We start from the raw sequence: 26029 nt of genomic DNA, 5'->3' as shown, positions 1-26029 counted from the left end.
ATTTTGATGCAAATTCTATTGTGTGAAATGGAAATAAAAATTATAATAATGGATTGTCCAGTCATAATTGCAACACTTTTTTTGTTGGAAATCTATAGCTTGAACTTGTTTTTTTTTTTTTTTTAGAAGTTTAAACATTTGCCTTAGCAGAATAGAAATCCTTTCATTGTCATCTGAAATGTAGGAAAATATAGGTACCCCTTTATCTTCAGAATTTTTATGACCCCACTATAAAATGGTCGGGGGCATATAGTGTTACCCTGTTCCATCATTCTGTCACTCCGTCATCATTAACTTTCCGTTCATTATCTCGGCAACAGTTGTACACATTCAACTCAAATTTGATATATGGATACGTCATAAGAATACGCAAGACAAGTTTGAATTTGGTTAATGTTCGATGATTTTTTACAGTTATCCCCCTTGAAAATTCACAATTTCTAATCATCATCTTGGCTATAAATGTGCAATTTACATTTTGAAATTTTAGCTGTCTGCGGGGATATTTGTGGCGTTACCACACGTCTAGTTTGTAAAATAAAATCCTTGCCCTGTGGTCTTTGTTTTCATTTCCCAACAAAATATATCATGGTAAATGTACATTCTCTGACAATTCCTCAGAATTTTTTTTTATATTTTTGAAATCAAATATTTCTGAAATTAAGCACCAGTTCAGTTCAGTGCCAAAAAAAAAAAAAAAGATTTTTTTTTTTTTATTTTTGAAAAAAAGCACCATTTACAGTTCAGAGCAGTCATTTAGGGTACATAATATTCCAAATCACTTTTCATTTTTATTTGACTTCCAAAGGTGTAAATAATTTTATGCCAGTAATTGGCTGTTTGGTGGTGACAGAAAGCAGTTTCAGTGACTATGGCACAATTCATTGAGTATACCTTCCATAAAGTAACCATGACTGGGAGTTTTTTCTTAATCTCTGATACAGTGTAAAACATGTCACTTCAAATAATTTGGTTTTGTGTGTTGCAGGTTGAGACATCTGAGTTGTGTACCCTCCTTTGTCATAATGCCAGCTAGTGTAAAGCTGAGATTGATCAATGTACTCTAAGCTAACTTACAACTGTGCTCTAGACCTGCTGTATTCCAAAGGGAATAGAAAGCCAACATATGTAGATAGTTTAGAAAGATATTTATTCTTACTTTTTGTTTAATGAGATTGCATGACTAAATATTAATAAAATATATTAATTATATCTTAATGAATTCCATCTGTCCACCAACCTTTGATTTACCACATATTCAAAAAAAAAAATGTTACACAGAGGAATTGTCCATTACAGAAAGACATCTATAGTTGTAAGGGTCCAATCATTATGAATTGATGCATTGAACATTTATGTGGGAATTGGATATAACTCAGTCAAGAATATTAGTTTTCTTTGTAATATCCTTAGCTTTCAAATTTTATACATGTTCAGCCACAGAAGGAAGACACTTAGTTTATGAGATCATACAAAATAAGTTTGTTTATAGACCATTCGTCACATTTATGTTGATGTGTTAAATACACATTACTAAAAACACAAATAACTTTAATTCACTTACAAATTAAAACCCTTCAGTATTATATACAGTAGTTGATTTAAAATTTGAAGATATACCAGGTACATGTTCTAAGATTGAACTGTGCATCTTTCAAGCTTGTTTGCTTCCATTATGAATTAATAATTAAACCCTTAGTTAAGCCCTCTCTCACTTAAAGTCACTTTCATATTTTTTTTTCAGTTTTATTTTATCTATTCCTTTATTTGCTTAGCTGTTTACTTGACATTTGAATGATCAAAGTTACATTACTACATTTTATTATATTTTATTTTTAAAATAATTATTTCACAGGTGAATCACAAGAAGCAACTACCTAAGAAAAAACGCTGAGAATCTGAGGGTGTCCTACCAAACCTATCCTGTCCTGTTTGAACAATAAGGTCATGAAACACCATTTAGTCATAAGCAATCTTTGTGTCAAGTATCATTTGCAAATTATGCATTTGACAAAGATTAATACACTTTTCTGACAGTTACTTTGAACTTTCTTAAAAATGACCTTGATTCAAGCCCAGTCATAGCCTCAGGTCATGCTCAATATCTGCCATAAGTATGAGCCTCTAATGTTCTCAATTACAAGATATAGTCGAGCAGGAATTATAGATTTTTATAAATTTTTTTTTATAAAAATCACCTCAAACTTCATCAAATAACCTTGGGTCAAGGCCATGACACATATATTCAATTTATGCATGAGGCACAATTTTCCAATGCTTCTTCGAATTCAATAGGAAGTCAGGGTTTGGGCAACAGTCAGCCTTTTCATTTAGCCTTCATTCAAAAAAATGTAAGGTAAATACGAACAACATAAGGAAAATGAAAGAAAAGACAAGAATTTTATATTACTTATAGATGAATGAAAAATGAAACTAATACTTGCGTATTGGGAGCTAGAATTCAAAAAAAAGTTATAAACTTGACTGCCGTGAAATTGAATGTATTGTGTAAAAATATTATACATGTGAAATATACTACCACTCTCTACCATTGGCTCATACATGTCTGAGAGGGAAACGAACGACAACTCTGCATAGGAGATTGATATTCTACAAGTTTAAATAAGGTCCACAGTATCAATAAACATAATAAAAAACTATACTAAAATCACATGTACATTTTTTTCTTTTGCCAGAAAATCAATAATAGGACAATAATTTCTTTTTTGGTTGCAGTTTTGTTGAAGTTTATACAGTGAATTGTTAAATTATGGTCACTTGACATAGGTGGAGTAAAACCTGTCTTATTGATAAAACTTGGATAATTCAGACTTCCACATATCCAAATAGGGCATTCAGGTGAGGTCAATTTCTAGTGGCCAGATAGTTCAATTGGTAGAGCAAATGACTACTGATTCAGCGGGCCCTGACCTGAATCCTTGTCTGGTCCATACACTCCATTGCTTATCTCTTTTCTGTCTACACAAAGAACTTGACAATGCAGACTTTCCCTCAATGATAGAAGTGCTTGTCTTTGCAGACTGTACTTGTGACCTACACATACACAAGGAAAAATCTTTTAAGACTTTAAGAGAACATAGTGTCCTTTTGAATTCATCTATTTTATGTTTCAATGTTGTTAACAGCATATTTCTAAGTTATAATAAAATAATACAGTCATACACATGTAAAAATTAACTCGCACTTTTTCAGATAATCATATTGACTTGTTACACTCACTGGAATCTTGGACATCCTTCGCATTCAAAGACAAGTGTCACAGAAAGTGTGTTGGACATACCCGCGTTGCACTTCATTTCTAAAACAATAAATCCATCCGTATATCCGTTTTGTCTCTGTTCTTTTTTCTGTGCCTTTCATTTGTTTCTGTTTTTGTTTATTTCAATCTTCATTTGTTTTTCTTGCCTTTTATTTTATACCTCACCCTTGCAAATTAATTTTTAGCTCACCTGAGCTGAAAGCTCAAGTGAGCTTTTCTGATCACCCGTTGTCCGTCTGTCCGTCCGTCTGTAAACTTTTCACATTTTCAACTTCTTCTCAAGAACCACTGGGCCAATTTTAACCAAACTTGGTACAAAGTATCCTTGGGGGAAGGGGAGTTTAAATTGTTAAAATAAAGGGCCAAGTCCTCTTACAAGGGGAGATAATCAAGAAAAGACAAAAATAGGGTGGGGTCATAAAAAAATCTTCTTCTCAAGAACCACTGGGCCAGAAAAGCTGAAACTTATATGGAAGCATCCTGGGATAGTGTAGATTCTAAATTGTTAAAATCATGACCCCCGGGGGTAGGGCGGGGCCACAATAGGGAATCCAAGTTTTACATTGAAATATATAGGAAAAATCTTTAAAAATCTTCTTCTCAAGAACCACTGAGCCAGAAAAGCTGAAACTTATGTGGAAGCATCCTGGGGTAGTGTAGATTCTAAATTGTTAAAATCATGACCCCCGGGGGTAGGGCGGGGCCACAATAGGGAATCCAAATTTTACATTGAAATATATAGGAAAAATCTTTAAAAATCTTCTTCTCAAGAACCACTGAGCCAGAAAAACTGAAACTTATGTGGAAGCATCCTGGGATAGTGTAGATTCTAAATTGTTAAAATCATTACCCCCGGGGGTAGGGCGAGGCCACAATAGGGAATCCAAGTTTTACATTGAAATATATAGGAAAAATCTTTAAAAATCTTCTTCTCAAGAACCATTGAGCAAGAAAAGCTGAAACTTATGTGGAAGCATCCTGGGGTAATGTAGATTCTAAATTGTTCAAATCATGACCCCCGGGGGTAGGGCGGGGCCACAATAGGGAATCCAAGTTTTACATTGAAATATATGGGAGAAATCTTTAAAAATCTTCTTCTCAAGAACCACCGAGCCAGAAAAACTGAAACTTATGTGGAAGCATCCTGGGGTAGTGTAGATTCTAAATTGTTAAAATCATTACCCCCGGGGGTAGGGCGAGGCCACAATAGGGAATCCAAGTCTTACATTGAAATATGTAGGAGAAATCTTTAAAAATCTTCTTCTCAAGAACCACTGGGCCAGAAAAGCTGAAACTTATGTGGAAGCATCCTGGGGTAGTGTAGATTCTAAATTGTTCAAATCATGACCCCCCGGGGTAGGGCGGGGCCACAATAGGGAATCCAAGTTTTACATTGAAATATATAGGAAAAATCTTTAAAAATCTTCTTTTCAAGAACCACTGAGCCAGAAAAGCTGAAACTTATGTGGAAACATCCTCAAGTAGTGTACACTCTAAATTGTTCAAATCATGACCCCGGGGATGGGGGGGGGGGGGCACAATAGGGAATCCCAAGTTTTACATTGAAATATATAGGAAAAATCTTTAAAAATCTTCTCAAGAACCACTGGACCAGAAAAACTGAAACTTATGTGGAAGCATCCTGGGGTAGTGTAGATTCTAAATTGTTCAAATCATGGCCCCTGGGGGTAGGGCGGGGCCACAATAGGTCAATAGGTATTACAAGGGGGGAAGTCTGGTAATGAACAGCATGGCCAAAGTTACTCAGGTGAGCGATGTGGCCCATGGGCCTCTTGTTTTCATTCTTCTCTTCACTGCATTTGTGTATCAATTTTTGAATTTATGAACGATTTATCTCCGGAAATTACGTTACGAAATTGAGTTCAATCGTTCGTCGATTCTTTCGACTTCACACATTCATTTTTAATCATTACTCTCATTATTTAGGGAAACAGCTTTTTATTACCTTTTCAACATGTCAATAAAAAGTAATCCAACATTCAAACTCCTGAAGAAACAACACCAAAATTCAATCAAAACTAAACACCGTGTTTCAAATTTACAGACCTACTTAAAGTGTGACATTATACCTAAAGGTTTCCAGATTAATGTCACGCCTAACATAGGGCCAATCTCCAAACGCTTTCAAGAACGCTGGGAATGTATCACAGGGAGGTGTTCTAGACAATTGATGTCACTCTGTCTTTCTTGGGATATTCACAAGTTAGGACAATTTGAGAGTGATATCACGTCCTTAGAGTCATCCCTCACTGATAGCATGTCCCAAGCTAACCTTGATGAAGCCCACAATATTATTGCCACCTGCAATATGGCCCTAACCAAAGATCTCAACAATACTCAAAAGAAGAAATTTCTCCGAGACTATGTTCCACAGACCAGAAACGACCGGTCAGAGTTAACCAATCACGTAAACCCCGCTCTAGACGCTTCAAGCGCAAAAAGACATTCACGGGGGACGGACCCTTACAAACCCCTGACATCTGTCCAGTGCTCAATAAATCTAGTGTTCCTCTCTCCGAGTCGGAGACCTCACTTCTTTCTAAGAGGCTGAATTTCTGTCCCACGCCACATGAGGTCGACGAAAAACATGTCAGAGAGGACACCCGAGCATTTTTCGGAGACTTCGACTGAAGGAGCACTTCTGTAGAAAAGACTCCGATGATGATTCATACGACTCTTCCCAGCCGCAATTGTACGACCTAGAGAAACACAAACTCTATCGGCCCAAAAGCAACTGGGAACCTGCACCAGGCAAATACAGAGCCCTTGATTCGTATATTGACCGCGTTGAGTCAGACATTGAGAAACTCCTTTCAATGCCAGACAAGGCCCCCGACAATTTAAGTAAGGAAGAGATATCCGCCTTACAATCATTAAAGAATCGGGATGACATCGTGATCAAGAAAGCAGACAAAGGCTCTACAGTAGTAGTACTTTACAAAGAGACGTTCAGGGCGGAGGCCCATAGACAACAATCAGACGAACGTTTCTATAAGAAACTTGACTCGACCCTACTAAAGAATTCTCCACTGCTATCACCAAAACTCTCGATGAAATGTTTGAAAATAACGAGATTGGTATAAACGTCTATGAGACACTCAATCCTTTTGACTGTAGACCAGGACAATTTTACCTGCTTTCTAAGATACATAAAGAAGGCATGCCAGGTCGCCCTATAGTTAGTGCAATCAGACACCAGACAATTTCTGAATACATTGGTTTGCATCTCCGTCCACATGTAGAAAATTTGCCATCCTATCTCAAGGACACCACAGACTATATCAACAAGACGCCCTCGACTGGTCTTCCAGATCATATCTTTCTCGTGACTATGGACGTTACATCTTTGTACACCAACATTCCGCACGATGAGGGTATCGAGGCCTGTAGAGAAGTCTGGGACAGTAGATCAATACATACTCCTTCCACTGAGTCCCTTACCAAGCTCCTTGAACATGTTCTCAAATGTAACAATTTCATGTTTAATGGAGAACATCACCTGCAGGTTAATGGTACTGCTATGGGTTCGAGAATGGCCCCATCTTATGCAAATATTTTCATGGGCAGACTTGAACGCAACTTGTTACTTCAAGCACCATTTAGGCTCCTTAGCTGGTTGCGTTTCATTGACGATATAGAGATGAAGTGGGTGGAATGCCGCGAGAGCCTCGAAGCATTCATTTCGTTTGCCAACACCTTCCATCAGTCTATCAAATTTACTGTAGACGTATCTAATTCCACAAACATATTCTTAGATACTACATCTACCTTGATTGATGGCGAAATCGAGTTTAGTCTCCACATGAAACCCACCGATTCCCACCTATATCTCATGCCGACTAGCTGTCACCCCCCCCCCCCCCAAGCACATTCAAGGGTGTGCCTAAGGGTCTGGCTACCAGAATTCGTCGCATCTGTTCATCCCCTCCCTTATATCAGGGACAGAGCAGTCTCCTAAAGTCCCATTCATGCAATAGAGGCTACAAAGCCCACAACGTACAAACAGCTATTGATGAGATGGCAGGACACGACAGACAAAACATCTTACTCTACAAGGAAAAAGAAATAACAGCAGGGTCCCTCTGGTAACCACATACCATCCCGTCCTTAAGAACCTCAGCGGTATTCTTAAAAAGAACCTGCCAATTCTCCACTCTAACAAAAGAATGGCAGAGGTCTTTAAGGAACCTCCATTGGCTGCCTACAGGCGCCCGAGGAACTTAAAGGACATGGTAGTTAGAACGAGATTGGACAATCCATTACCTAACGGAGGCTTTAGAGCTTGCTCTGACAGAAGATGTCTTCTCTGTAAGAACAGCTCTGACACAGACAGCTTTAAAAGCCCCGTTACAGGCCGCAGCTACAGAATTCTAGGGAATTTGTCTTGTCAAACAGAAAACTGCAAATATCTCATCAGTTGTAAAGTTTGTTCCAAACAGTACGTTGGGGAAACGGGAGATATCCGCAGGAGAATCAATAATCACCAATCGACCATTAAGACCAAAAAACTCAATGAACCCGTTGGGGAACATTTTAACCTTGAAGGTCACAAATGGGAGGACATGACAGTAGTGATTATCGACCATAATCCGAATTGGACCGATGCTCAGAGAAAAAGCAAGGAAAAGTTCTGGATGCACAGACTGAAGTCATTCCGCCCTAATGGTATCAACAAACTTAATGACTTCACCAGGATGAACGTGAACTAGACCCAATTCCTGATTGTAACAAACAAATTTATTATCTCTAAGTAGTGTTAATTTTACCGTTAATTCGCTTTATCAATTCTGGAACAACCCACGTATAGATTTTTTTACTTACATTTTTGTTTATTATTTCTTTTATCCGATAAACAGTCCTAAAACATTTCTAAATTACATTTATTATACATCTAAATTATCTTTCTTTGGTAAATTCTTTTTATTATGTAAAGTTAAGCTATTTTGAGAGAATAAGACAGTGTACGATTTACTGCTTGGCCGTAATTAATTAGCGATAATTAATTCGTTCAATTATGTAAATCGCAATTCACCAGAGTACACCCGAGAGACCGGACGTATTTCATAGCGGTCCGATTTCTTTCTTTACAACTGATTATAAAATTCAAATTCAACATGTAACATTGTAAATAAATAGTGTTTGGTAGTTTAGTAGTAGTGCTAGCCGTTTTTGTTTTTCTATTTCCTTTTCTTTTATGACTTCTGAACTTTTTTCTTTGTCCTGAGGAAGGGACAGGGCGTCCCGAAAATTTGACAATTTCTATTGTTTGTTGGTCATTTTTAGTGCTTTATATATATATAGATAGATAGATATTTATGTAATTTTTATTTTTTACATCTCGGGAGCAAACCCCTGTGATACGTTTATCGGCTACGTTTCTTACTCTGAACTTCTTTCCATTAAATCAGTTGATCAAGCACTTGTAGAAGGACAGTTCCCTTTTTTGTGGCGTATCTTGGAGTCATTGTTATACACCTGCAAGTCAGTAATTTGCTCACAAATACGGTGAAATACCATAAACACCACATGTTCTACTTTCTCGTCTCTAATTTCCTTTTGATTTAATGCATTTCCGTGAATATAAAGCTTACTTCCGGAAAAGGGAGAAGTAATTAAAAATGCTTTTTAAATAAAAATAATGGAGAGATATATCTCTTAACAGTAAATCTCTTTTTGACACTTTTGAAAGATATCTCTTTCACTTTGAGAGATATCTCTTTAACTTGGAAAGATATCTCTCAAAGTAAAAGAGATATCTCTCTAGATGAAAGAGATATCTCTCTAAGTGAAAGAGATATCTCTTTAACGCTAGGAGATATCTTTCTTATTGAAAGATATATCTCTCAAAGTAAAAGAGATATCTCTCTGCATGAAAGAGATATCACTCTAAGTGTAAGAGCTATCTCTCTAAATGAAAGAGGTATCTCTTTCTTAGAGAGATATCTCTTTAAGCTGAGGGATATCTCTTTAATTTGAGAGATATCTCTGTTATTTAAGAGATATCTCTCTAATTTTTAGTGAAATTTTATTTTACGAATAAATAGTAAAAGGGCTTGCCATACAAATGGTAAACTTGGAATTAAACAGTCAATTCTCCAACATTGCCAACCCTCTTCAAATTGCGGACGAGGCAGGAGCGCAGTTTACAACTACATGCAATTAAGAAATCGAAAAGGTTGAATGTTCTCCTACAAAAAAAGCGAGGCTAATAAAGCAGGTACTCACCAAAAACTTGAAAGAAAATTGCGAAATATGCCGTCAAAAATGGACGAACAGAAACCGCTAATCATTTCAGCAAGACGCTGGGAAGAAAAGTTAATGAAATTACTGTGCCAGATTATCCTTCTTGTTTTGTAGTGCTTCTGACCAAATAGTGAAAGCCAGGATAAAATTCTTAATTATCAATTCTAAAACTGTAATGACTAGATGAATTGGTGTTCCTGCCAAACATTTTAATAACTGAAGATAGGCCCACTCTCCCTTGAATTAGGAGCTGCATCGTAATGAATCAGCCCCCGAGCTGTAGGTGAAAAGCTGAAGAGTTTCTTGTGAATTCTATTCAGTATCTCTCTCTCTCTCTCTCTCTCTCTCTCTCTCTCTCTCTCTCTCTCTCTCTCTCTCTCTCTCTCCTCTATATATATATATATATATATATATATATATTTACATTTCCGAGTATTTTTCCTTAAGATTCTTAGCAAATTAAAAGATTGTTCATTTTCTCATGAACTACCATGAGATGAGCATGAATATCTCTTGTTACGTCATAATACCGTACTTGACGTCAAAACTATAGTGCAAACCGTTTTGCTTCAAAGATGACAGTTGAATGGCGTAACTTGTTGAAACTCAAAAAAAAAAATTAATATAAATTAAGAAATGAATTTAATTTTTGAAAATTCATGAGGTACATGAACTACAACGCTTCACGCCGGCATATTTATCATGAAGCGCTAACGCACTTCATGAAATATGCAGGCGTGAAGCGTCGTAGTCCATGTCCTCATGAATCTTCAAGAAATAAATTCATTTCTTAAATATATATATATATATATTTATAAGGGTGTTCATTTTGCATGTGGTGCTCTAGGATTTGATAGATTTTTACGCTTTAGTAGCTTGGATTGGAATTTGCTTTTTTATTACATGTATGTCTATTTCTAAATCCAAGAACACCAAGAACATTAAGCACGTGTTGGACCCCTTGGCTTTTTTAGGGTTTAGGGGAATACACATTTCCGCATAGAGACTTTGAAATGAGTTGACAAAAATTTTACAATGACTAGTGCTGCCCTTCCTGCAAAAATAATGTTGCGCCTCCCACCTCGGGAGAGAGTGGGGCAACTATGTGGGCTTTCCATTCCCGTACGTCAACTTTATTTTGAATAAATAATTAAGTCAGGATAAAAGTTCAACAAATAAAATTTATTTACACTATGTACAATTTGTTATGACTATTGAAATAATAAAAAATCACAATATCTGACACCAAAAAGTAATGTCACTCCCACAACCCGTATGAATAATCTAAATCTCTCAAAATAATTATAAAAATTAGCTACTTGTACCAAAATATACTTTCCTTAATTTAATATACTTTATTTATACCTAACCTATACGTCCTATATAGTTTTATTAATAAATTGTAACTCCCATAATTTCTTCCATAAGTTTTCCCGTCGATGGGTCTCCCAACTCTACTTATGGGCCTCCCACAGGAATTTCTCAGCGTCTCTATTTAATATAACTTGACTAATATAATTATCCATCTGGTCTGCATTAGGTCTGCCATCCCTTGTAATAGGGTGTGTATGGGAGATGCTCTCGGCTTCTGACTCCGAATTTCTCTCCCCCCTTTCTCCTCCTAGCAGACGAATTTTCGGCTCTTTATATACTCTTACTGTACTCACTGGTTATCTCAATTAACCAATCGCTGACCCGAAACGACCCTACGCCACTTCCGGAATAAACAAATCAGGGAAAGTGCACGCAGTGAAGTTTTCTAATGGAGAATCATTAATAACCATACAAAATGGGATTTTATCTTCCAAATTGTGATAAGTACAAGTAGCTATTACTTTATTAAGTTGATATAAACAATGACAATGAAGTGTTCAAAGATGAAACGTGATAAATGACATCAAACATGCTATCGAGATCGAGACCGGGTCGAAATACAGTGAACCTGACTCCAAAACAATAATATACGATTGACAGCATATAATCAATATCTTTTACAACTATTTACCGATTATTTAATCACAATCATAGCAAGTATTATATTGTTACTATACATATCAATCTGATGAAAACAACGATTGAATAATACAATATGTGTACGCTGCGAGTGATCAACTGGTATAAATACACAACGTGAAGAAATGAATTTCGTAACATAGCCCCCTCCTGAAGAAAACATTCGTCCCGAATGTAACTGGACATGGGTCTACTGATATCATCACTTGCAGCTATATATAAGTAAGTATAAATCAATGGGAAAAAACAATGACATGTACATGTATGCATGAAATGACAACAAATGACAATAATGAAAAAAATGGTAACCAATTATATCACTCTTAACTTAAATTCATTTTTATACAACATAATTATAATACATGTTTGGCAATGTACAAAAGAATTAGCAATATCTCTTCCACTAAGTATCCATATATTAAAAACAACAAATGCAAAATCAAATGGAATCTAGTGGGCTTTACAATATTTATAATTCCCCTACCATCAATGCATAATAAACACTTCACTTATGAATGATTAAACATTAACATATATTCAAATAGAAAATTAATGCTTTGACTTCATTATAGCATTGAATATCATACACAAATCACAGTTATTCCTCTAAAAATTCCTTACGTCTCAAGTTCATTACAAACATCTGACTCCCAATTATCTCAGCTAAAGTCTCTAACCTATAGAAAACGGCTTCAATGTGTATCTTACGTAATGTTCTGGCATCACTGGGCAGATGACAGTTGATGTTCTTGGCCCCGTCTCTAAGGAAATGAAGTATTACATCGAAATACGTAGAGTTTCGGTCTACAAAATACACATTCAGGTCCCCAGGTGGCATAATGTTAGGGTCCTCCATCATCCGCACAAACAACGAATCTGGGTGGTTCCTTAGTGTGGCACATGTCGTCACAAATAATTTCCCTCCTACATCTAGTCCAATTTGTTCCTGCGGCATTGTGGATGGGGTTGCACGCTACTGGGGAGTGATGCTTGGATGGAGGCGTCCTTCTTGTCAAACTCCCTATCGGTGATGGTGGTAACCGTCCGAATAGGTGTTGAAGTTGCTGGTGGTTCGGCAATGGAGACATCCGGAGACAGAAGTGCCTCTTCCTCTGAGGAATCACTCAGTGTGTCTCCAAAGAGTCGCTTAAAGGACTTCCTCGTGGGTGTCCCAGGAGTTGACCGGCTTTTGAGTGGTGAGGTTACAGGTAGGACAACTGCATCAACTGGCGGGATAGGGTTCTGTGCTGACGCAGTGTTCTTCTCTGAAGGCACGGGTGGTGGCACTGGAGTGGACCTCTTCGCCTGCTTCCTACCCTTCTTTACCCGATGCGGCTCTGTGAATTGGGACCTCCTCTTGGCCTGGCCTGAACGGTATGGCTGGTCGCTGAAAACCAAGGGGAGCTCCTTCATGAAGGGAACCACGTGCCTTCCCCTCCCGCGCTGAAACGCCTCGAATTCAATTCCTTCTCTTCCTGTATTGTAAGTGTTAAGGTGGATTTTTTCACTCTCTGTAGGGTCCTCCCCTCGCAGCCATGCTTCTGGTCTTTACGGCCCAGGATCATTCCACAAGTGGCGCACTTAAACACAAAGCCGGAATGGACTGCCGTCATATGACGTTCACAACGACTATGTTGGGTGAACTCTCCTCTTCACAAAGGCCACATCTGAATCTTTGGACCTTCAAAGTGATAAAGGGATACTTAGTCCCTCATTCTGTGATAATATCCCAAAACATCAATAATGGACATAAATAATACTGCAGAAAATGACCTACTAAAATTTATGACAAAATGATGAGCTATTAAATATTCCCTAAGCTACATATATTTCGAGGCAGATCCCATATTACTAGTTGGGTTTATTAATTCCTTTGTAAAGCTTCAACAAATTATAGTGAACAACCTTGGGTTTGCTTTTTGTCCTTTTTCTAATTTTGTATATGACATCGTTGATCTTTTCAGGATTAAGTAAGGTCCTAACCAATGACATTGGAGCTTTGGTGATCTCATTTTATTAATATTATGGGCATAGTACCATACAAGATTTCCCTCTTCGTAACCTTGAAAATTTATCTTTGAGTTGTATTCTCTTAACATTTTCTTAAATGGGAGATATCTTCCCAATTGGGTTGAGTTCCATCTTGTATCCACTTAATAACATGCTTTAAATCTGGGTCTTCATTTTGATATTTTCCTACATCATAATTTTCTGTGTTACTTACACTTTCTTTATTTTCAGGTGCCTTTTGTTTCGACCTAGTTTCAACGACTGAACATTTCTGTGTAGATTCTTCAGGTAGGTATTTTACCTCTGCCTTGGCACAGTATGTGCACTCTACATCAGCACAAGGTCTACGGGATAAAGCGTCTGCGTCCCCATACAAGCGACCTGGCCTGTGCTCTATTTCAAATTGGTAAGAGGCTAATGTCTCTAGCCAACGGGCTATTTGACCTTCGGGATTCTTAAATTTCAGAAGCCATCGCAATGAACCATGGTCTGTTCTGATTTTAAATACTTGTCCATAAAGATAATGGTGAAAGTGTTTGATGGACTGAACAGTAGCTAACAATTCCCGTCTAGTCACACAGTATCGGCGTTCAGCCGTGTTAAATAGTTTACTATAATAGCATATGACCTTTTCTTCTCCATGTTGGATTTGTGATAGGACAGACCCCATACCCGTATTTGAGGCATCCGTATGTATTACATATTGTCCCTCTTTCTTAGGATAAGAAAGTATTGGGTTACTGGTTAAAGCTCTTTTCAACTTGTCAAAGGCTTCTTGACAATCTGAGTCCCATACAAACTTTTGGGATTTTTCTGTTAATTTGTGCAAGGGCTTAGCAATTATAGAAAAACCTTGGACAAATTTCCGATAATAGGAGCAAATACCTAGAAAACTACGGACATCCCTAACATTCTTAGGTATGGGCCAATCTTGGACCGCATTGATTTTGTCAGGGTCAGTCTTTATTCCCTGTTCACTGATAATATGTCCTAAGTATGCCACTTCCCTCTGTAAAAGTTTGCACTTTTTAGGATTGATTTTAAGGTTTGCATGCTGTAATCTACTAAACACTTTTTCTAAGTTCCTAAGGTGTTGGGAAAAATTAGGGGCCAAGACAATAATGTCGTCAATATATAGCATGCAAATTTCCCATGACAAATGAGAGAGTACTTTTTCCATCAGTCTTTGGAAAGTGGCCCCCGCATTGCACAAACTGAATGGCATGACAGTAAATTCCAATGACCACCCCCCGGAATTGAGAATGCTGTTTTGGGTTTATCTTCATCTGCTACCTTAACCTGCCAATATCCACTTTTCAAATCTATAGTCGAGTAGTATTTTGATCCCAAAAGGGCATCCAAGATTGACTCTATCCTAGAAATAGGGTGACTATCCTTTATAGTAACTTCATTGAGTTTTCTAAAGTCTATACAAAACCTTATTGAGTTATCTTTCTTTTTAACTAGCACTACTGGGGAGCTCCAGGGACTATCTGATTCTTCAATCACTCCCTTAGCTAACATTTCTTTAATTTCCTTATTAACATCTTGCATTTTAGCAAGAGGGATTCTTCTTTGGGCTTGTTTAATGGGTCTACTCTCCCCAGTATCTATCCTATGCTCTGCCATATTTGTAAGTCCCATATCTTCTGAATCTTTAGAGAAACAACCCTGATACTTTACAAGTAAGTCCTTTAATTGTGCTTTTTCAATTTCGGTTATTCCAATACATGACTCTTCATACAAAATTTTCAGATGTTCTGGTAATTTAGTGGGGGTATCTACCAAGCTGATTTCTGATATAGTTAAACTGTCATCTCTAGACGTAGAGACTTTCTCCATTGCTCCCCTAAGACTATGTTTATGGAGTTTAATTTCCCTATCTGACACATTCATGACTTTCAATGGGATTATCCCAGATGTGGGGTTAACAAGTGTTCTAGCCACTAACACTTCATGTTTACCCATAAATTCTATATTTGGCTCTACTAATGCCTCATCCCATTTAGGAATAGAGTCTAATATTCTACCTTGGGCAATAAATTCTGAGTTGGGAGGTACTTTCACGTCCTCCATTAATGCAACTCTAAATGTGTGATCTACCTCATCACTACTATATCTAAAGCAAGGGATTTCCTGACCCTTAACACGTAAACATATCTTTTGAACTAATATAACACATGAATGTTCAGTCATGAAGTCTAAACCTAAGATACCATTGTACCTAATATCAGCTACTATCACTTTGTGGGTGATTTCATTTTTCCCCATTTTAAAATGTACTTCACATTTCCCACTATTTGGCATTGGGTCTCCTGTAGCAGAGACTAGTTTCACATCATAGGGTTCTAAGAAAGGTGCTTTCCCCTCGAAACATTTCTCTAAAAATTGGGTGCTAATAATGGTAACATCCGCCCCAGAATCTACTAATAATCGACATTCTTTCCCATTGATTTGTGTGGGAACAAAAATACCTGATTCAATTTTGCTTGCATTATGAACAACTACTTTTGTTGCCTGAGTAAGGGTTTCTTTTGGGACAGAGCTTTCTCCCTTTTCCCTCTCAACCTTTTCACTCTCATTTCCCTCATTTGTGGTCAAAAACGTATATAAATTGTTGAATCATTTTTAATATCACTAGAATTTTCTTGACACTTTGTTTCATTTTTCTGGGGTTTCATTTTATCTGCTTCTAATGGAGTGGGTCTCCCCCTAATGTTTGCCGATTTCCGATCTTTCTGTGTATCTGCCAGCCTATAAGTTTCTAACCTAATTGCAAGAGTTTCTGATTCATTTATATCCTTAGGTCGGGCCTCCCTCAGCTGCAGCCTAATGTCGGGATCTCGTAACGCGTCTATAAATTGGTCTAATGCTAATACATTAGTGAGACTTGGCTCAGCGCTGGGATAGGCTTGCCTGGTTAATTTCTTTATTTCCTTGATCTTTATTGTCTTGATCGGGAGTGCTAAATCTGTTCATATTGGGTACATTAGGTAACTGATGGTAATCTCTCATCCCTGACCTTAACCTTGAGTCTTTCCTACTAATTTCAGGGAGGTCACCCATAAAGTTATATTGATCATCAATAATCCCTCTATTCATCCCATTAGCTCCTCCCACTCTATATTGGTCAAATGAGCTTGGGTATCTATTTTCCCTAAAATTGTCATTACCTAAATGCGATGGCATTTGATATGGGGGTCTATCATTTATGTGGGCATCTTTTACCTTTGTTTGATCCCGTTTCCATAAATTCTGGGATTCATGTTTAAACTTCAAAATTTCTTCCTGCATATTTCCGAACTTCCCATCAATTTCTTCCCTAATGCTTACAAATTGCTCTCCTATCCTTCGATTCATCTTTGCAAATTCATCAGAAAATTGTTCTTGTAAAACTCTAACTAATGAAACATTTGCATTTTCAGGTATGGGAGAGATGGCTGCTGAGATACCTTCTGTGGGAGCAGGGACTTTCCCATTTTCCATGATGGATACAGTGGGACTAAAAACTTGCTGACCTATGGGTTCTGAAAGTGACTTCCCCAGATTCTTCTAAATCTGACATTTTCTGTGTTTAATATTTTATTGTACAATATTAATTTTGAAATGTTTGTAAAATTTTGAATTAAATAAAGCTAACCGGAAATGCGGAAAATTCTTCCCTAACAAGGGATTGATCCCACTTCTGACACCAGTGTTGCACCTCCCACCTCGGGAGAGAGTGGGGCAACTATGTGGGCTTTCCACTCCCGTACGTCAACTTTATTTTGAATAAATAATTAAGTCAGGATAAAAGTTCAACAAATAAAATTTATTTACACTATGTACAATTTGTTATGACTATTGAAATAATAAAAATCACAATATCTGACACCAAAAAGTAATGTCACTCCCACAACCCGTATGAATAATCTAAATCTCCCAAAATAATTATAAAAATTAGCTACTTGTACCAAAATATACTTTCCTTAATTTAATATACTTTATTTATACCTAACCTATACGTCCTATATAGTTTTATTAATAAATTGTAACTCCCATAATTTCTTCCATAAGTTTTCCCGTCGATGGGTCTCCCAACTCTACTTATGGGCCTCCCACAGGAATTTCTCAGCGTCTCTATTTAATATAACTTGACTAATATAATTATCCATCTGGTCTGCATTAGGTCTGCCATCCCTTGTAATAGGGTGTGTATGGGAGATGCTCTCGGCTTCTGACTCCGAATTTCTCTCCCCCCTTTCTCCTCCTAGCAGACGAATTTTCGGCTCTTTATATACTCTTACTGTACTCACTGGTTATCTCAATTAACCAATCGCTGACCCGAAACGACCCTACGCCACTTCCGGAATAAACAAATCAGGGAAAGTGCACGCAGTGAAGTTTTCTAATGGAGAATCATTAATAACCATACAAAATGGGATTTTATCTTCCAAATTGTGATAAGTACAAGTAGCTATTACTTTATTAAGTTGATATAAACAATGACAATGAAGTGTTCAAAGATGAAACGTGATAAATGACATCAAACATGCTATCGAGATCGAGACCGGGTCGAAATACAGTGAACCTGACTCCAAAACAATAATATACGATTGACAGCATATAATCAATATCTTTTACAACTATTTACCGATTATTTAATCACAATCATAGCAAGTATTATATTGTTACTATACATATCAATCTGATGAAAACAACGATTGAATAATACAATATGTGTACGCTGCGAGTGATCAACTGGTATAAATACACAACGTGAAGAAATGAATTTCGTAACAATAAAATTGTGCAAAAATTTTGTGCTGTATCTAATCCTGCTTTTTTTTTTCTAACCAACCACTCCAGAAATCTGAAGAATGTTTCAAAATATTTACATGATATGGAACAGTCAAAAGGCAACGTTTTGCCTATGTAGTGTGCTGAGTGTATGCTACTCTATAATAAAGTCCTTGTAGCTCATAGTCCCATGGGTATACCGGTATTAGCCTTAAACTTTTAATATCTGCTTTTGCCTAGAGGGCCCCCCTTTCCATCTTGCTTATTGTATATATACCTGTGTCAAAAGATGTGTAGTTAATTGTTGTGTCTTTAGGGTGTATGTATTTCGTTAATACTATATAACAGTACATAACAACCGCCATCAATTTTTGGCACCACCCTGATTGGCATGGGGATATATGAAAATTGGCCTTCGTGGGTCGTTGATTGCTCGTCTGGGGAGGGTTGAAGATACTGTGAAACTAGCTACCTGAGTTATACATGTAATTGGTATGCTTCCCGGGGACCATTCGAAAGATGTTTATTAGGAAATTGAAATGGCGGACTTTCGGTTTCGTGGCGCGCCAAGCATGGCGTGATTTTTTCGAGAGGCGAGAAAAGTGAGGAAAATATAAGTAAAGACAGGACATTTTAGTAGTGGGATTCGGCAAGATAACGAATACGTTATGAGACTCCACTCATTTCGTTTTCGTGCTCCTTGATGTATAAATACTTGCTAACCTCTCCTCGACGGCAAAAACAACAGAGGAAATTCTAACTATAGGACGAACAAAACAAGACAAGACAGATTAACAAGACAAACAGGACTCAAAACAAGGCAAAAAGGATGAAAAGGTAGAAGAACATGAAGAGGTTTCAAATAATGATCTTAAAGCTTTTTTTATGAAGCTTATTGGTAAACTAGAAAGCTCTGTGAACGAAAACCTGAAAACTGTGGGAGAGAAAGTAGATAAAGTGGAAGAGTCGCTATCAAAACTGAAGAAAGACTTCATAGACATAGAGAGAGCTTTGTAAGACCAAGATCTCAGGATCTCAGACCTAGAAACGTTGAAGACTGAACGAGTAGATCCTCAAGAACAGAAAATTACAGAACTGGAGACTCGTGTCAAGCAGTTACAGGATTATGTGGTACAACAAGAAAACCGTTCAAGAAAGTACAAATTATTGTTTTATGGTATCCCAAAGTCTGATCAAGAAAACACTTCCGACACTGTTCTTGAGTGCTTGAGACACAACTTGCAAATCCCAGAAGAAGATGTCAAGGCCATTGTAATTCAAAATTCACATAGAATTCCAAAAAAAACCCATTAAATACCTACAAGTCAGATGCTGACCGCAATCTTATTCTTCATCACTCTAGAACGGCAACGCTTCCAAAAGGCATGGCAATTCGTACGGATCTCGCAAACCATTTGAAGAAAAAGCGTAGTGAACTAGCGCAAAGAGCATACAGGATGAGGAGCCAAGATAATCTGAAAACCCGCATTACAGAAACGAAGGATGACGTTCTTCTGCAATTTCGTGCAAAGGGAGAAGAGGAGTGGAACATTTATAAGCTTTAATTTTGATGTTGTGCCTGATTTCGGTTGTTTCTCCATTCCTTTTATGGAAGTTAACATAATTATCAGTTACGGTATGAGTAGAATATTACTGTGGTATTGTTTTTCCTTCCAATGTAATTGATGTTAACATACACTTACTAGGAGTATTGTAACTTATTTGTGACAATTTGTTTTTTAAGTTGTTATAGACCAATAAGCAAACACAAGTGGGTCTCGGGTGGCTTAATATGTAGCCTCACATACATGTACTAGTCTGATTTTTTCCTTTCCCTTTATGGAAGTTAACATAATTATCAGAATATGAAATATCTTACTGTTTTTCCTTCCAAAATAATCTATGTTAACCTACATATTGGTGCATCTAATAGGGCTATCGAATTGTATTGAATCCTATAGGTAGCCTATTTGAGACAATTTTTTTTTCAAGTCGGTATAGACCAATAAGTAAACACCAGAGGGTCTCGGATGGCTCAATATGTAGCCTCACATACTTGTCTGATTTTTTCTCTTTTTTGTTTTTTTTTTTTTTTTCGAGTACACATGCAGGAAGCATATTGTGTTTTAAGTATGAATGTTGTGTATGAGGTGTGTATATGCAATATACTTAGATACTTTTATACCTTACTTTTCTTACCTTAATAGCAAATGTCACTTTTTAACATAACTTCTGTAAACTGTAGGGGTTTAAACGATAGTAAAAAAAGAAAAGATGTTTTTAGCTATCTTAGAAATTTACAATCCTCAATATATTGTCTTCAAGACACCCATTGTACAGAGAATGAAAAAAGCTCAGTTTATGCCCAGTGGGGCCATGATATTATGATGAGTGCAGGAAAAACAGATGCTAGAGGAACATTAACTCTGAATACTAATGTAGAAGTTAAAATTTCTACCGTGAAGTCTGATATTAATGGAAATTTCCTTATTACTAATATGACGGTGGATAATAGATATAATATTACTTTGGTGAATGTATATGGTCCAAACAGAGATGATCCACAGTTCTACACATAGATTGGTAATATTCTTCCAAAGATCACACATGTACTGATTAGTCTTCCAAATCCTCCCAGGGAAAAGATAAAAGAAATTGAAACAATTTTTTATGATTATATATGGAATTATAAAACTCCAAGAGTAGCAAAAAAGGATATTATTCAAAGTTATGATTCTTTCTGTAAAAGCCTAAAAATTACATGGATTCGTAGACTTTTTAATGATACTTGTCTGTCAAGTTGGAAAGATTTGCTTAGAAGTACTCTTCCAAATGTAGCAAATATTGTGCTTTTTGGAAGACAAATACTAAATAACTTGTCAAAAGTATGTAAAAACCTGTTTTGGAGAGATGTTTTTTGGCATTTTTTGAGCTAAGGAAATATATTGACTGTCAAAACTCGATTCTTAGCCCTGTGTAGTTTACTGATGTTATATGTATTAATAACAAACATGTTTACTACAAACAATGGTTTGTCAATGGTGTGCATCGTTTATTAGATTTTTTTAATAGTGACGGTACAATGATGAACTATGAACATTTTTGTCAACAATACGACTTAAAACCTCCTTTTACACAACTTTTAGGAATAAGAGAATGCATAAAAAAGTTACATTTCGATTATAACAAAGAATATATTGTTCAAAATATACCTTATTATCCAGAATTTTTACAAAAAATTAAGAAACATGAGCAAGGTTCAAGAGATTTTTATGATATCTTTATTGACCAGAAATGGAAAAAGCCAAAATGGGAATTGAAATGGGAAAATGAACTTGACTTGAATGTAAATGATATATGGTGGAAAAAGCAAAATATTTTGTTTTTTAAAATAACTGAAGATGTCCAGTTGAGGTGGTTTCATTATAGAATTGTACATAGAATTCTTGCAACTAACAGATTTCTATATAAAACTGGATTTGTAGACTCCGAACTTTGTGCATTTTGTAAATGTAATGTAGAAACTTTAGGCCATTTATTTTGGGAATGCATTTATGTAAGTGAAATATGGGATAATATATTAATATGGATAAAAGAAGAATTTCATTTAGATATCACATAGAACAAAACTGATGTTTTACTTGGTAGATTTTACAAATATTTAAACATTTTTAATGTAATAATATGTATAGCAAAAAGACATATTTATAGAAAAAGAAGTAAAAAAGAACTACCATCCCTGATGGGAATTAAATCTGAAATATTATATTATTATAAATGTGAAAATTCATTTATACAAAAAAATTGTGAATTAGAAAAATTTAACAGTAGATGGGCATGGCTCTCCATAGATAATAATACTGATACTTAAGTCTATTTCCCCTACAACATTAGTTGTTACAAAACAATGAATTCTTTAATTTTGTTTATCTGAAGTATTATTAGACAATGATATATGCATATGCATGCAATTGAATGAATGGAGTATGAAAGATGAATGTATGTAAAAAAAAAAAAATAATAATAACCTCATGTTACATTAAGGTATATGTAAAAAAAATACTATGTTAAATTAACCTATAGATTCCAAGGCTCCCCAACCTTGGCTATAAGGACACACATATATATGTACTGGGGTAATAAAAAAATATTTATGAAAAAAAAAGGAAATTGAAATGGCTGATGTACACTCTCGCACAGTGTTGTTGTGGTGTTACATGTAATTGGATGCCCTTTTTTTACATTCCATAACCCTGTGAACGTATGGAGAATTTATCCTGTAACATGAGCCTTTGTAATTAAAATAAAAAACTTTTTTCACATTGGAAGGCCACTTATCCGTGATCACCCTTCCTGATCTCGGCTTCACCTTTTGCATTGTGCCTGTGGTTTTGTATGCATGTGTCAAAAATTAAAATTCAAAATTATGTTTAAACAAGTTGCGAAGAAGTATTTAATGATATTTTTATCAGAAAGCCCTGCATATCCAGTCTAAGAAAAGGAGGTAATAATCGTAGATAATATTTAGCTAATAAATAGGCTATGGTTAAAAAAAAAAAAAAAAAAAAAAAAAAAAAAAAACACACACACACACACACACAAACTAAAATTTTGAAGAATTTTAGCGTTAGATAGTCTGGCGTTTTTTTTTTGAATTCGAGTTTGCATAACGTATACGAGTATGCCCCGAAACATTCCGAACACGAGCGTTTAATATCGAATGCCCCGTTATAACAAAACAATCGTCTGTTCAACCGCAATATTTATGAAGAGTAGATAAGGTGTGTCCATTTATATACAAAATATATATACAAGATTGAAATTATTAATTAATGATTAAGTATCTATCGGTCATAATAAAACCTCGATAAGAAAATCAAACAGCTTGGTCAATGGAATGATGCGATATTGTACACTTTCAGGAAAGACGCTGATATTGGACAGTTTCAATATGAATATCGATACTGAACAATTCTAATTAATTTTGAGTAGTTTCATTTATTAATAAATAATTATTAATATAAATCAAAGGAAAACTTTTAGCTATATAACAGAGTTATATAAAGGAGTTATTGAACTTTTATTGGTAAATATTGGCACTCGTTGACTGTACAAATGTATCTACAATAATGTAGCCCTCTCCGATTTTTTTTTAATCTGATATTTTCAGGAGAGGGCTACAATTCCACTGCATCTCCGTAATGGTGCAAATATATTTTTTTAGATATGGGCGACCGCAGGCAAAATGAATTGTTTTTGCATTCAACTTACTTCCAATGAGACGGAATTTTTATTCACTATCAACATCATAGCCCTTTATACGCGAAAACCAAGTAAAATAAATCTGCGTGTTTCCTACCGGATCTTTTCCTTAGCAGCCATGACAGTTCTCGCGTGATGTACTGATACTTGCGCTTGAAATTTAGAATCACTTGATAAAGTAAATGTCGGTGTTGATAAATGTTTGTGTTGCATGATATCACTAAACATCGATAAATAAAAGCATTCCATGGGATATTTTTTTCATAAACAGTGATATTTGTGCTTAAAATAAGGGAAATCCTAATCGATCCGCTCCCCTAGATCCCGAATTCTCATTGGTTGTCCCAAAATAAAATCGATCAAGGTCAGTAACCATGGCGGATAAATTCAAGTTGTGGTGTTGACATACACGAAAAATTACCGATATACGGATTGTTCTGTATATTTTTGGATCAATTCATGTCTTGCATAACTACTTTTTATGAGTTCAGGTAAGATTTGATAATCAATTACCCATTTACTGATAATTTGAGCCGACATCTTTGCGGTAGTGAATCACTCCAGCACTTGCACCATTACGGAGATCTTAAGGAGTTTAGCCCCCCCCCCCCTCCCCCCCCAAATGTAGTTCAAATGTAACTCGCAAAGAATTTTAAGCGGTTACAGAGAATGGCTATTAATTAATTATATGCCACCGATATGACCAATACGATAAAACAAGCAAGAAAGATAATGACTGTCAACTGTAAGTTTAATACTGGTATGTCACCTGTTAACTACAAATACAGTATTTATATTTTATACATTTGTCAAAACATGTTCAATTTCAAAACTTTTAAGTACTGCATGTAGATGCACATATACTGCAAAAAAGTGGGACACCAGCTTGTTTATATGCTTTAACGGTGTCCTAAACAAATTCACAGAACACCGATAAATCACCGGGTATAACACAACTTGCGAGATGTATACAAGCTCTATGTTGAATGGAATTTAAGACTATCCCATCGAGGCGACGAGAGTGGCCAATGTAGCCTTTCATTTAACATGAATTGTTTGTCAATATATACAGTTTCAACTTTTTTATTCATAAACAACATAATTTATTAAAATAAAATATGATTATAAGTAATAAAAAGTTAATATGATAAACCAAAGCCTTGTCACCATGATATTTGATCATTGCGTGTCAAACCCACTCATATGTTTCCATAAAGTTCTAAATTGATGCTTCTCTCCAAAAGCATATGCTTTCAAGCGAAATATATCCAAAAATGAAAATTTATACAGATAATGCATATATGTATCACCTTCCCATCGCCTAGAGGAGACACCCTGTTCTCAACAAGTATACACCCCGCATGTGTGGTTATACCCGGTGAAATTGAAACTTTTCGTGAAATCACCAAAACGCTTCGATAATAAGTCGAATTATATTAACTCAAACGTTTGATCCACATCGATTATCAGCTGTTTTGTATCGAAAACGTGCAGATTTGAAACAAAGTAGGAATTTCGTTATACGAATTTCTTTATCCCGCTTTTGACCATTTACATGTCATATCATCTGTAGCACAGGATAATACATGTACATACAAGTTGGATGAAAACGGTAAGTAAATCAACCTTTCTCAATACTAAGAATTCCCTTTACATGTTTTGACTAGAAACGTGTGGGTCTTCGCTTAAATTCATTCAAAAACAATACAATACGAATTTCTTTCGATGTCTTAGTTTGGCATGTACGTATTAATTCCTTTTTTCAATACCTGTGCAAGTTTTAGAAGAATTAGATTAAATATATTTGAGCCCAAGATATTGAGCCCACTCTCTAAACGGATCTTTGACACCTAAATTTTTGTGATGGTTAAAATTTTCGTCAATTTTTCAATTTCATTCAATTTTTTTTACATCCTTTTAACCCTTTGATATTATATTTATTTTCAGATTTTGCAGGGAATCCGACCAGTCCTTCTCATGAAAATGCTGTTTTAGTTTTTCTTTTGTCTATTATTGTAAATTCAAATAAAAATTAAGTAGATTTCATTTATAACTTTGTTGGTTTTCATTTCAAGATTTCATAAAATTAAACTTTGAATAGAAAATTAAAGCATAAGGCATTTAAAAATAAAGAATCAAGGGGTTTCTACAAAATAAATTAATTATTTTAAATATTTCCAAAAAATAAAGTTAAATACTTTGGAGCTTTATTTTATTGGATATTGAGTCTATTATTAGAAACAAATGCATGAAACAAAAATCATTTATACTTCATAGGTGTAGAGATCCTCCTTAAAACGCAAGGAAACTTTTACCGGTCACAGTAACCTAGTGATCGGTAGACTCGATTCTCGTTCTTGGGGCTGCGTCAAACTTAAAACGTAAACATAGGCAGTGACTGTTCCTTTGGCTTGATGTGGT

Source organism: Saccostrea echinata, unplaced genomic scaffold (assembly GCF_033153115.1).
Source record: "Saccostrea echinata isolate AGI-Se365-2 ecotype Australia unplaced genomic scaffold, CSIRO_AGI_Sech_v1 ptg000043l, whole genome shotgun sequence".
Classification (NCBI taxonomy): domain Eukaryota; kingdom Metazoa; phylum Mollusca; class Bivalvia; order Ostreida; family Ostreidae; genus Saccostrea; species Saccostrea echinata.
The sequence above is the reverse complement of the archived record's forward strand: the minus strand, read 5'-3'. Positions refer to the sequence as shown.